At 44.7% G+C, this 13,460-nt stretch overlaps 1 protein-coding gene across 1 annotated transcript in view; it reads right to left on the reverse strand.

The window, feature by feature from the left end:
- WWOX (WW domain containing oxidoreductase) overlaps positions 1-13,460 on the reverse strand; it is a 950,804-nt gene that overhangs the window by 201,169 nt on the left and 736,175 nt on the right. The window lies entirely within an intron of this gene.

The following is a 13,460-nucleotide window of genomic DNA, read 5'->3' on the forward strand; positions in this document are numbered from 1 at the left end:
ACCTGTTTTGTCTCCTTTTAAAACATGCCAAGTGAACACAGAAACAAAGGACCAGGAAGACTGTGAAGGCTCGATTAAGAGAGTGGAGGGGTCCCGGCAGGTCTGAAACCAGATGTTGCCCTTCCTTCTTTCCCCTTTCTCTCTCTCTTTCTTTTCTTTCCTTCTTTCTTTTTGTCCCCCCTCCCCCTTTCTCTCTCTCTCTCTTTTTCCCTTCCTTCCTTCCTTCTTTCTTTCATTTTTTTACTGCACTCTGGACTGTTCACTAAACCATCCCACAACTTGGGTGGTGATGGAATTACCCTGAGGCTCTGGGGGCTCCCCAGTGTTAACAAAGAGCTGTTGTCAGTGTGATGTGCATTTTGGCATTGATAAAACACAGTCCACGGTGTTTGCAATAACACAGCTGTTGACCTTTAATAGCTCAGGATTCTGAAAATCCACTGAAGCTAGACAGTCACCTCCCCCCAGAACTAGGTTGGCCAGACTAGTTGGAGCTCCTTGTGCTGTGGACAGGGCCCTTCTCAGACCCCAGGGAAAACAGAGCCAGGAACTAAAAATCTAGGGGGGTTTGGAGACCCTTGGACTGAGAGACAGGTCAGTAGGTCAATCTCTCACACACACACACACACTCTCCCTCTCTGTCCTACTTCACTTCCTCTGCCTTCCTCCCTCTCAGCATCTCTGTTCCTTCTCTGCACACCTGTTCCATTATCCTCTCTACTGCCCAGCTTCCTGTTTCCCCATGGTTTCTTCTTCCCCATCACTCTTCCCTTGCACAGGGTCCCAGTTGGATCCTCAATCCCTGAATCCACAAGACTTCTCAGTTTTGGTATTTATCCCCAACCGGCAGTCTTTTTCTTCAAATCCCTGAGAGCTGAACACCACAACAGTCCACTGCTGGCCCCAATAAACTGACTGGTGGGGGAGCCATTTATGCTGTGGACAAAGATCCTCAGCCTAAGGGCAGGTATAGGCTGGTCGGCTGGATAGAATATTTACAGTGCTGCTAAGATTGTGCAATGTGGTCTGATTCCATTAGGGCAGTTCTATCTCAGGGGTCTGAGCAAGCAGAGAAGAGTTCATCAGACTTTTGTGTAAGTTAAAGTATTTAGTTCATGATATTGAATGAATCAGACAAAAAAGAACACCTTCCAACTGAATTAGAATTCTTAAAACCACTCGAAGAGAAAAGATGGTTAGTTGTTGGGGCTTCTCAAGATGGAACACTATTCCCAATTAGTTATAAACTCAAGAAATATACAAGGAGGGCCCAGTATTGACAGAACTCTCAATATCCTGATAACTTTCTTAATTAAGGCACCCAAAAAAAGAGAGTCACTGGTAGTTCCATAGCTTTAAGGTTAAATGACTTATTTTGTGAATCATCAAACTCAGCACTGATAACTTCCTGCTTGTTTTTACAGAGAACTCAGGTAATCCTCTTGGCCAGTTCCTGATAGAAAATAAAACCCTTCATACAAAGCTGAAAAGAAGCACGCGTATCTACTTTGCCTAGCTGTCCATCAGGGCTTGTTTTTCCAGCCAAGGGCAGTGATAAATTGGTGTCCGTATATCAACATCCTGGCCCGATGATGGACACAGGACACAGCTGAAGAGTAGGGCATAACCTATAGCCAGCAGTTTTTCTCTCTGGGAAGAAGCTAACTTGACAGCTATGCTGGAATCTCCCATTTCCCCATCCAGATTCTCTCTCCACCCTTTTGTACTCTGCTCCATGCCTAGGAAAGTTGATCAACATGAGCTACATCAATGAGTTCCTTTCTGGTTTCTAGTTGGGCTTGAACAGTGTGCGAGAATGTTTATTACTCTGGGACCTATCCTGGGGCATGGGGTGGTATCACAACAGGTAGGCTGAATTCCTCAACCAAAGGTTTTAGCTCCTGCCAGGTGGTCCTATCCATCTAGATACCCTCTCCTGGCTCCAGGAGCTGCTCCCTCTCCTTGCTCCTTCAGGCCTAGGATGGCACAAGCCACCCCCATCACTATCCCTGGGAAATTCCCTATCTCTTTTGGCTGCTCTATACTCTGACCCCACCTTTATTAAACTCTCCTCAAATTACCCAATTTGGGTATGTCATCTCTTTCCTGCCAGGATTGACACCAATACAGAATGGACGGGATGAGGCCTCTGGCTTCATTTGGACCACGCTCTAAGTGGCAAAGCCACCATGCTGGACTCACTCTTTAAATATTGGGGAAAGTCCTGCTGGAAAGTTTTGGAGAGTACATTGTTAGAGAATTGCCAAGTTCAGCAGCCCAAGAAGAAAAGGACACAGAGAGTTTGGGCCAACATACGGCAGCTCTCTCATTAGCACAAAATGAATTCACTTGACTTTGCTTCTGAACATAGAGGGCCCACACAGAAATAAAGACGTATGTGCCGTCATACAAAAAGCATCTTGAAACATGAGGAAACACAAGGAAAAGTCCTTGAAGAGGTCTTTTCCAATTTTTCTCAGCCCACATGTTTTACAGGAAAGCTCTCAACTCTCACTAAAACAATGGATTAAAAAATGAGATACCCTCTGGTTTCACCATCCATTTGTTTCATCCTTTCAAGACTTGCTTGAAAAAGGGATAAAATAAGTTGCAAAGTTCCAGTGTGAACTAACTTGAAAAATCTTGCCTTGGCTGGGAAAATATTTTTAATTTTCAAATACATTTCAACATACTCCTGCTACAAGGTAGAAAAATACCACTGTCAAAAAAAAAAAGGAGAAAAGAAAAGAAAACCACTCACATGCCACAGATCATGGCACCTAAAACAATAAAGCCAGGACTGGATTAATAAGCACGGCCCACTTATAAATTTATTCATCTTTTGGTTTGTGATGCAAGGAGATATCAAAGACTTTCTGTGTACCTTAGGAAAACAGAAATTATAAATATGAGAGTCCTACAATGTTATCTAACGGGAAGCTGGTTCTCTTTGAAAGCTGTACTTGAATTACCACGGTGGGTGTGTCCTTTAAGAAAGCCCAGGATCACATCCCCAAGAAGCCTTCTCTGACCCTTCTCCACTCAGTTTGGGATAAGGGTCACTCCACGGCACTCTCTAACCATCCTTTTTGTAGAACCTCGTAGCAAGACCTTGAAATACTGTGTTTTCCTGAAACCTTGAGGTCAGACAGAATCTCTTGTTCATCCTGAAGCCCTGAGGCTGAGCACAATGCTTGTTATCAAAGAGATGTCCAATAAATCTCTGTGCAATTAATCTTTAATTCAAAAACAAAATAACATCAAAATAGCAATACTTTAGAATCTCTTCTGGAGATATCAAGGGGTAGCAAATAAGCTTCAACATGCGCACCAATGCTGATCAATTGATAGCAACTTCTTGGAGCACTGAATTAACCAGGATTTGGGAGTCATATCCGCACTTGGGAGGAAGAGAGAGTATTGATGACTTACTGCTGTCTGCCATGGACTCAGAATTGGGGAATGATGACAAGTAGACTGTGAGGTTGCCATCCCTGTTCTTATTTATCCTCAATCTCTACAGATCACTTAGGTGAAACCATAACAAGAAAATTCACTAAAACGCAAAGAACGGTAAAATCAGCACAGCCCCAACCTATTTAGGGTATTGTGGGCCTGGAGTCTAAAAACGGAAACCAGTTCATGTCCAAACTGATTGTTCTTCGTGGAGTACAGAGAGCATATTAGGAATGTGTATAAAGCTCTGAGTCAGACTGCTGTCCTCTAGGTGACCTTCAAAACTGTGGGTCTGGAAGCACCTCTACCTATGGCTTCTTTGTAAAATTGATTAACTATTTTCACTAAGTTTTTCTATCATCCCTGTTTGAAAACTGCAAGCACGTTGCATATGTGAAAGTATAAACGTTTGACTCATCTCGCCTGGGGAAATGTTGACGAAGCCAGGGGGTGTGTGCTCCTGTTTTGGTAAATGTCTCCCTCAGCCCCAGTTAATCTTGCCATTTCCCCCAGGCTCCCAGGACATCTTAGACAAGCTTGCGTTGGCTCTCCTTCTGACCCTGGGATGCCCCTCAAATCCACTCCTCAAGGAGAACTGGAGGTCAGCATGGTGCATTTTTGGCTCTGAGCCAGGACTTTCTGACACAGCATCCGCATTCCTCGGCCAGTCAAGGTCTTTGTATCAGATGGATCCTGGCAGATTGAAGCGGGGAAGGCAGCCAGTCGGAACTCGGGCACCAGCTGCAATGCCTGCACTCCTGCTGGAGTGGTCAGCGTTCCGACGCGAGGATCCAGATAAATCATCCGCACCTGCTCTGAACGTGGTCCTGGCGACTCCCACCGGTGATGGGGAGAGATCTTACTAGCCGGAGATGTGAAGTGATTAGTGGCATTGGGACCCTTTGGTGTTGACAAGTCACATTTGAGACAATACAACACAACACGCTGCGTGCCGGGGACATAGATTTACAGGCTGAGCTGTTTCCTCTTTCCTGACATAATGTGCTGTGACAGAGTGACAGAACAGAGCATTTGTGTGCGTAAAACCCCATGATCAACAGGAAATGGAGATCTCTCCGGAGTTAAGTCCTGGAAGGAATCGTGTGCGGATGTATGGAAGCCTCTGCTCTTGGGGCTGAAGTTATCTGCAATTCAGCAGTTCTGGAACAGTTGCAGAGTCCGAAAAATGGGTGGCCAGAGCTTGGCTGCTGATAGAGTAGTGGTGGAGGGGGCAGGGCACTCAGAGACACTTGGATCTGGGCTACAGTCCAGGGTTGTTTCTTTTTTGCCCAAATATCAGTCTGTATTCTCTTAAAATGGCAAAGGCAGATTTCAATACTGGAACCTTGATGAGCCAACTGTAAAAAAATATCAATTCTCCTCTCCACTCTCTGTGTCATCCCTTCATTATTTTTCTTGTTTCTGTGACATCCTCTGCACACACTCCTTACCCAAAATGCCGGGTATCCATCGATAGACACCACAGTGGAAATCAGGAAAATGGACAAGGAAAATCTAACCTCTTCTAAATGAGTGCTGTTACAATAACATTAGAATTTATGTGATGTTTTTGGTAGAAGGATCCTGAGGGTCAGCTTGTATGTAGTTAAAAAAGCCAGTAGACTTATTAGAGTAGAAGTATATCAACAACACTCTGAAAAAAGTTGATGCCAAGACTCTCTGCCAATGTGGGTCATCACACAGGGCAGATGCCAGCCAATGATGGTCCACAGGCCAATTCCAGCCTGCTGCCTGTTCTTATAAATAAAGTTTTATTGGCACACAGCCACACCCATTCATTCACATATTGTCGATGGCTGTTTTTACACTACATGGCAGAGTTGAGTAATGGCAAACAGAGACTAGATGGCCTGCGAAGTATAAAATATTAACTATTTGGCCCTCCATAGAAAATGTTTGCTGACTCCTGAAGTAGAGTGCTGCTTTGGGGTGGGGACTTCCAATTTACTTGTTAAAGCTTCTAAGAAGTCCAAGCTCTGCTGAAGACAAACATGGCTCATGGCATGTGCCACGTGGTTACACTGCACTCATGGGAAAAACAGACAAGGGACAGTTCTCAAAAAAGATAGAACGCTTCATCAGTCCCACCGTTCTTATATTAGCTAAGATAACTCTACCTGCTATAACAGATCAACTTCAAAGTCGCTGAGGCTGAACACAATACAAGTTTCTCTCTCACTCCTGTAAAGTCTTACTGATCAGAGGGAGGTCAGCTCCGTGCAGTCATTCGGGGATCCAGGCTAGTTCCAACCTGGGGTTCATTCTATTGGTTAGAACTCAGTTACACAGCCAAATCTAACAGCAAGGAAGTCTAGGAACTATAACCTAGTGGTGTGGCCAGGAGAAAAGGGAAAGAGGATGGTGAACATGTAGCCACATGACCCATCCCAAGATCCTAATTTGCCCCATCCCTCCTCCCTTTCTTTCTCCTGTCATAACATCATGGTCTTTCCTATCAGAAAAGAAGGTACAGGCATAAGACTTCCTCAGTTTTCATTGAGGGACACATAATGTATTATCCTTTCTAGGAGGATATCCATCCTAACAGAAGATGTGAAATGGTCAACTCAAGAAAGGATGCCATGTATCAAGCATGTTAATTTTTATTCTAGTTAGTTATATGTCAAGGATCTGTTCTGGGCAAAGAGAGTATTTAGTGCATGGCTCATTTTATAACACATAGAGGCAATTTTCCTACAATAACAAAATCATTATAGGTTTTTTGTTGCAGCCTTTTTGCATAGTGTTGGTCATAATTGGTACTTTTTGACACTGAATTCTTAATTAGGAAACAAACTCAATTCTAAAATTTTTATAATTTGTTTTTTTAAGTGTTTTCTAGGAATATTCTGAAGCCAAACGTGTAAGCTACTCATATTACGTTGGCTTAAAGTTGTCATCTCCTGTAACAGCACTGCTCTAGGTGGTTTCTTCCCAGGACACCTATGCATTTCCCAGGTGTGTCACGTCCAACTCTGCAACTTCAACAAGCTTTGCCCTCTGCCTATCCACATTAGAGTTGATAATAAAGCTGGTCCATCACTTATCCTTCACTTGGGAAGAATTAGCACAATCAATTACAAACATAAAATCTCTGGCAACACAGACATTAGAACAGCTAAGCAATATTGAAAAAAAAAAAAGAGCCCAAGACCAGGAATGAGGAGCCTCTGATTCCAGATTCTGCTCTCCCATCAGCTCATTTGCCAGACACTTCCTTTCTTCAGCTTAGGTTTTCCCATTTATTGAAGTGTAAACACTTTGGGCATCCATGGTATTTCTTTCAGCGCTTTCTGATTCTGTGAAGAAATCCCTAATGGTGGAGTTTGATGCCTCAGTGGGAGATAAATTTTAGAATGCCATTTTCAGCATCAGTCCACAAAAGCAAAAGACAAGACCACTTCCAGATCAGACTCAGGCTAAAGGAGAATCCACAATAAACAAAGGAATATGTTATCCTGTAGCCAAAGGGAACGATAGCCACAATTACTGCTCTCCAATTGTAAATGGTTTGATAAGCAATCTGCTCAAGTACTGCTCACAACATCACCATGAAGAAATCAAACCTTGATGACATTAATTTAGCCATCACAGGAAGGATAAAGAGAAGCTCAGAAGGGCATTCATTTGATAAATAAAATATATTTTAGAAGAGACTATTATGGTAATCGCTATTTATTAATGCAACATATTTTAGGGTTTGCAGGATTCAAATGCACGTTTTCTCCTAACTAAACAAACATACATATTTGAGGAGCCCAGTCTAAAATATTAACAGTCCTTCTGCACCAGAAATATTAGTTCTTCCCTCCTTTTCTGCCTGCTTCTGTCAGGAAGCCACAGAGCATACCACTGCAGCGCCTAGCTAACCATGTAATTGATAACTCCCTACTCGATTCACTGTGGGAATCTGTCAGTTAAGGTCTAAAGATACACACACACCACTATGAAAATGAACTTAGAAAAGTCTGTCTGTGGACCAGGAAGGGCCTGAATGCAGTCGACATTTTGCTACTTAATTGGTTGGGGCTGGTTTACCAGCACCCACGTATATTCCAGCAATGGCTCGCTCTACTGTGACTCTTTTTGACAGACCTATTTACTGAGGAGGAGGTATTCTCTTCCCCCAGATAATTGCTCAAAATCATGCTTTCAAAGTCAAAGTGATTCAAACTTGCCTGTCTGTGTTCTGCAAACACACAAGTTGGAAGGCATGCAAATACACATTCCTATCTCTTAGGTGGATGCACAATACAGGCTGTTTTTGTTTTTTGTTTCTTTTTCTCCTCGGAGCCACGAAGGAGAAGAAATTCAAATCCCACAGAGCTTAGCCCAAGCCTGGTGTGGCTTATATGGGGCCAGATCCTGCAGAGGGCACGTTTTACCCAACATAGGTCCAGTGCCCATCAGCAAGAGATGTTGAATCTGAGATCCCACCAATCAAAAACTGGGGCCCTCCACGTCCTTTGAAGGTTTCTCCAGAGAGCTGAGGTCTCCAGCATTCAAATCCCCAGGATGTTTGCAGGAGCCATGTAACTTTTTGGGTGACACCTGGCATAACGGACAGAGCAAGGACTTTGAAATGAAACCACCTTTAGTGTAGTCCAGGGAAAGGACTTCATGCCTCTGCTCTGCTCCTCATCATAAAAACAGAGCTGGGTGTGTATACCTCTCAGGGCTGCTGTGGCCTTAAACGATGTTCAGTATGAACACCGTCCTGCAGGCAGATGCATAGACATCTCTCTGCTTTGTCCCTGCTCCCTCCACTCCGCTTGGAAGGCCTCTGCTGGCCTTTCTTCCTCTCTTGGCATTTTTGAATCTTCACAGAGAGATCATGAAATGGTTCAGGCATTAGCAAGCACAGAGAAATCCTATGAGGGAATAAGAGAGCAGCTCTGAGAGGTGTGGGTGAAGCCACTGTAGATGTCTAACACATCCAGGGACGTCATGGAGCCCATGTGCAGATTTCAGGACAGTCCAGTGGCACAGGGTCCTCCCAATTAGGACAGTGGGTCAACACCAACATATCAGTCCACAGGAAGAGGTTTCATGAAGCGTCTAGGGGTCTGGAAAGTACTGCTGCATTACATATGAAAATACTCCCATGACGATGGAGCAGAGTTCCTTAGTACAGATGTTTTATAAATCAAGAACCAAGGGGCCAGCCTAGTGGCATAGTGGTTAAGTTCACGTGCTCTGCTTCGGCGGCCCAGGGTTTGCAGGTTCAGATCTTGAGCGTGGACCTACACACCGCTCATCAAGCCATGCTGTGGCAGTGTCCCACATATAAAAGAGAGGAAGATTGGCACAGATGTTAGCTCAGTGACAACCTTTCTCAAGCAAAAAGAGGAAGATTGGCAATAGATTGTTAGCTCAGGGCCAATCTTCGTCACCAAAAAAAAAAAAAAAAACCTAAAATGTGGCACCAGTCCCACAACCTTATATAACTATATCTCCACATTTCTGAAGGCAAATAAATCTGAGAAAATGTGACCCTTACCCATTGCCCAGTGAGCTCAATCCTATAGCAATCTAGAATCACACTCTTTTAAAACTAGAGAGGACTTTCAAGATAATATCCTCCTACTTTTCTTTTTCAGAAGATGTTGAAAATACACTCTTCTGCAAAATACTCAATTGAAAGGCAATAAGCTAAACCAGAACTTCTGTCTCCTTGGGAGAACTGCACTGAACAAATAGATCTGGTCCCACTTTCAAGGTCAAAATTCTGATCTCGATTTGAAATGCCATGCGTGGTTCCTATGACTCTAACTATGGAATAATGAGACACATTATTATTATTCCCACTGTCAGGATACCCAAATAGGATTCTGAGAGATGGCGGCAGGTAACAATGCTTTCTAAACGACTAAATAAATAAACTATTAGTATTTTAATTGAAGCTAGATTGCCAGGCTGTCAATTTAACTAACTGCCACACAATTAATTGTGAAAATTGAAGTTTAACTCTGACATTGCCAATTCAAGTGGCATTGGGTAGACTTGGTTACAGCCAAGAGAACTAAAATGATTCCAAGGACATTGTGGGAGTAAAATTAGCAGTGAAAGTGTTTACCCAAAATTAAAAAATGGAAATGCTGAGAGAAATGAGCCATGTTTGGCAAACTCTGCCTCAGTTTTTCCATCTGTAACATGGAGCTAATATGACCTACTTCACAATGAAGATTGACAAACTAGATGCTTGTAAAGGTGAAGGGTAATTATAGTTCGGCATGGATTTGAGGTGGGAGTCCAGGGACAGGGTAGCCACATGTTGACTTATTCCACCACACTTCCTCCAGTTATCAATCATATCTTTGGCATAAAGGCAGAATCAGCAATGCGCCATCCTGCTGAAACACTGAGCACTACTTTCTAAGCTAAGAAAGAAACGCAGAAGCCATGGACCGCCAGGGACCTTCCCAGGTCCTTCAGCATCTCCTGTCTCAGGTGCACCCGCACATGCCCTAAGAAATCCGTACTGTTCCTTGTCTTAGAGACGTCTGAGGAACAAGACCCCTTCAATTTAATTAGTAGGAGCTTCCATTTGACACATCTTGGCTTGCCAGGCTGCTTGGAACCTTTGTGGAACCCTCACAGGAGCCTCAGCCAGCTCCCACTGATTCTGGGGGCTGAGCGTCTTTGCCCATTAATCCATTCCCAAGCAAAAGCTGAAGGGAGGGGGCCCTCTCCCCAACAAAGTGGCCACAGCGTCAGAGCAACTTCATGAAGGAGCTCATCACCCACATACCCTGAGACAGAAATACACTTCTATCTTGTGTTGATGTTGATAATGGCAGCAGCCAAACCAATACCTAACTAATACCATATAAGAGGGAAAAAAAAAGACTAGAAGGAAATAAAGTAACATGCAGGGGTTATCTCTGGGTGTTGGGGCTGTGGATGGCTTGCTCTCCTCTGCGTGCTTTCTGCTCTGTGTTTTCAAATGCTCTACAATGACACAGATGCTTTTTGTAATCACGGTGGGGCAACTCATGATGCATGCAGCACGAAACACAATGAGCCCCGAGTGGCTCTAGAGGACAGATGTACCTGCTGCGTCTGTGCTAGAAAAAGGGAGGCTGGAGCTCTGAGCAGGTAGGACCACGGCTGCCCACCAAGGGGGCCTGATGCTGACGAAGGTGGACACAGCTCCTGTGACCTGATCTCATTCCACCAGCGTGAAGATGTGAGGGAGAGAGGAGGGGAGAGAGAGATGAAAAAGTACCCGAGAAAATAACAAGTATTGGTGAAGATGTGCAGAAACTGGAACACTTGTACTTTGCTGGTGGAAATGTAAAATGGTTGAGCTGCTGTGGAAAACAGTTTGACAGTTCCTCAAAAAGTTAGAGCCAGAATTACCATACGATCCAGCACTAGGCATGTACCACTCCTGGGTCTATAGCCAAAAGAATTGAAAACAGGTACTCACACACATATTTATTCATAGAGCACTATTCACAATAGCCAAAAGATGGAAATAATCCAAATGGATAATCAAGACATGGTATAAACATACAACAGAATATTATTCAGCCATAAAAAGGAATGAAGTAGTGATACGTGCTATAATGTGGATGAACCTTGAGAACATTATACTAAGTGAACAAAGACCAACACAAAATGTCACACTTTATTAGACTCCTTTTATATGAAACGTCCAGAAGAGGCAAATCCATGGAGACAGAAAGCAGACTGGTGGCTGCCAAGCGCTGAGAGGAGAGAGGGATAGAGAAAGACCGCTTAGTGGATACAGGGTGTTATTGTGGGGCGATGAAATATTTTGGAACTAGATAGAGGTTGTGGTTGCAAAAAATTGTGAACGTACTAAATGCCATTGAATTGTTTGCTTTAAAATGGTGAATTTTTTGTTATGTGAATTTCACCTCAATTAAAAGAAAGGTACCTGGAGTTTCCTTGCTTGTAGGTGTGTCTGCTGCTTGCCACAAAGAACTCTTCCCAGAGGGGAGCCGGGGGTGAGGGTAAGATGGGAGTGTGCGTCTGCCCCGAGGCCAGGGAGGAGGTCTGGCAGGGCAGTCACAGACTTACAGGCGGTCCCCTGAGACCCAGCAGCCTGTCCTTGCCCTCTGTTGGAATTTCCCTTCTTCTGAGCACTCCACTCAGGCTCAGCTTTCGCCGTTTTCTTTCTTCTATTCCCTTACTCCTACCACTTTTCTTTATTAAAAATTGTATATTAAAGCCCCTCAGAGAAAACGGAACGAAGAAATTCCCCCCAGTGAGGACCTATGAAGAGAGTAGGTCTGTGGTGGGTTTCCAGGAAGAAAAATAAAATGAGGGGGCAGCCCCATTTAGCTGATGTCCTTATGGCTCCTGGTGTTTGGTTTGTTTGGGGGGCCAGGACAGAAATAGGGCCACCCCAAGAGCTTCTGTGGTCATAACTAATGAGGCAAACAAGTGTTATCCGGAGGATTTCAGAGCCTCTAAGACCTCATGAGGACTCCTGGTTCCCCGTGGAAGGCTCTTTACAGATTCAAGGGCCTGCGCCTTTCTGACAAATGCCTTCCTTCTCCTCCCTCCTCCTTGGAGAGCTCTGGAGTCCTCGGCCACTCACCTCTCTGAGTAAGTCTTCCCGAAAGGACTGATTCAAAACAACCTCTTGATTCAAAGATGTATAGCGTGCCTGAAATACCACTTATGGGGGAAAGAGGAGGATATAACAGCTCTTATGAAATTGCCTGGAGGCATCAAAAGAGTTGCTGTGTTGAAGTGCGCATGAGCCCCAGTGAAAACCTGATTCTCCCAGACCAGAGGAAACTTCTCTGATGAGCTTGTGTGCTGGTTCAACAAAACAAAACAAACCAAAGGAGAGGTGCTGCATCTCAGCCACTTATTTCCCTTTTGGTGGGCCTACGCTAAAGATGAGGACTGGGGTGGGTGGGGGGCGCACACACGCTCTAGAGGCATCAATCTTCTGTTCTCCATTTGTGCATCTGAACCAGGCATTGCAGACACATTGCAAACGTCAGCACTAAGATTGGCCTCACGGAAAAAGTATTTAAGGGGCTGGCCAGGTGGCGCAAACGGTTAAGTGCGCGTGCTCCGCTGTGGCAGCCCGGGGTTCGCAGGTTCGGATCCCGGGCGCGCACTGACGCACCGCTTGGCAAGCCATGCTGTGGCAGCGTCCCATATGAAGTGGAGGAAGATGGGCATGGATGTTAGCCCAGGGCCAGTCTTCCTCAGCAAAAAAAGAGGAGGATTAGCAGATGTTAGCTCAGGGCTGATCTTCCTCACACAAAAAAGGAAAAAGTATTTAAAATGGAAGTGGAAGTCGAGAGACCAAGTGTGGAGAAGAGAGAAGTAATAACTGTTGAGCCCCATGGATGCCCCAGGCATTTCCTCTGTGTATTATTTTATCTCAGCCTCACACTAATCCAGGAGCCATTTTACTGGTGTGGATGTTAAGGCCTGGGGATGCCGAGGCCATGGTGCTCACAAGTTGAGGATTCCCCATCTAGATCCTCAAACTAGCTAGATCCTTGAGACCCAAATTGAGCTGCAGTGGCAAAATGTATGTGCTCCTTGTTCTGCATCACGCCCCTCATTCTCTGCCTCGTGGGTCCCTTCTTCAGAAATTACTTGCTCCGCTGGCCTCCCAGGCAGCCTCCATCGCACACTGTGTGGCTCTGTTAGTCGCAGGCCCACGCACATCACGCGCTCCGGATCTGAGACTCTGACCACACAGCCCTGGGTGCTGGGAGTGTGAGGCGTACTGGGAGCAAAAGCAGTCTCATTGGTTCTCATTTCAAAACTACCTAAAAATGAAGATCAGAAAGAAGTAGGTGTGTTTCACAAGATGCTGGCTAGATTAACGTGTGCAAGGAGCTTTGCAACAAGAAAAGTCCTTATTCATTCATTCATTCACCCAAAAAACAAGGATCAAGCACCTTCTCTGTGTCAGGAACTGTGCAGGACATCCAAGGATGGACAAGGAAGACACACTCTTGAAATTCATATTTGGGTGG

The sequence above is a fragment of the Ceratotherium simum genome, chromosome 30 (genome assembly GCF_057802395.1).
Source record: "Ceratotherium simum simum isolate JZ-2026a chromosome 30, ASM5780239v1, whole genome shotgun sequence".
Lineage (NCBI taxonomy): Eukaryota > Metazoa > Chordata > Mammalia > Perissodactyla > Rhinocerotidae > Ceratotherium > Ceratotherium simum.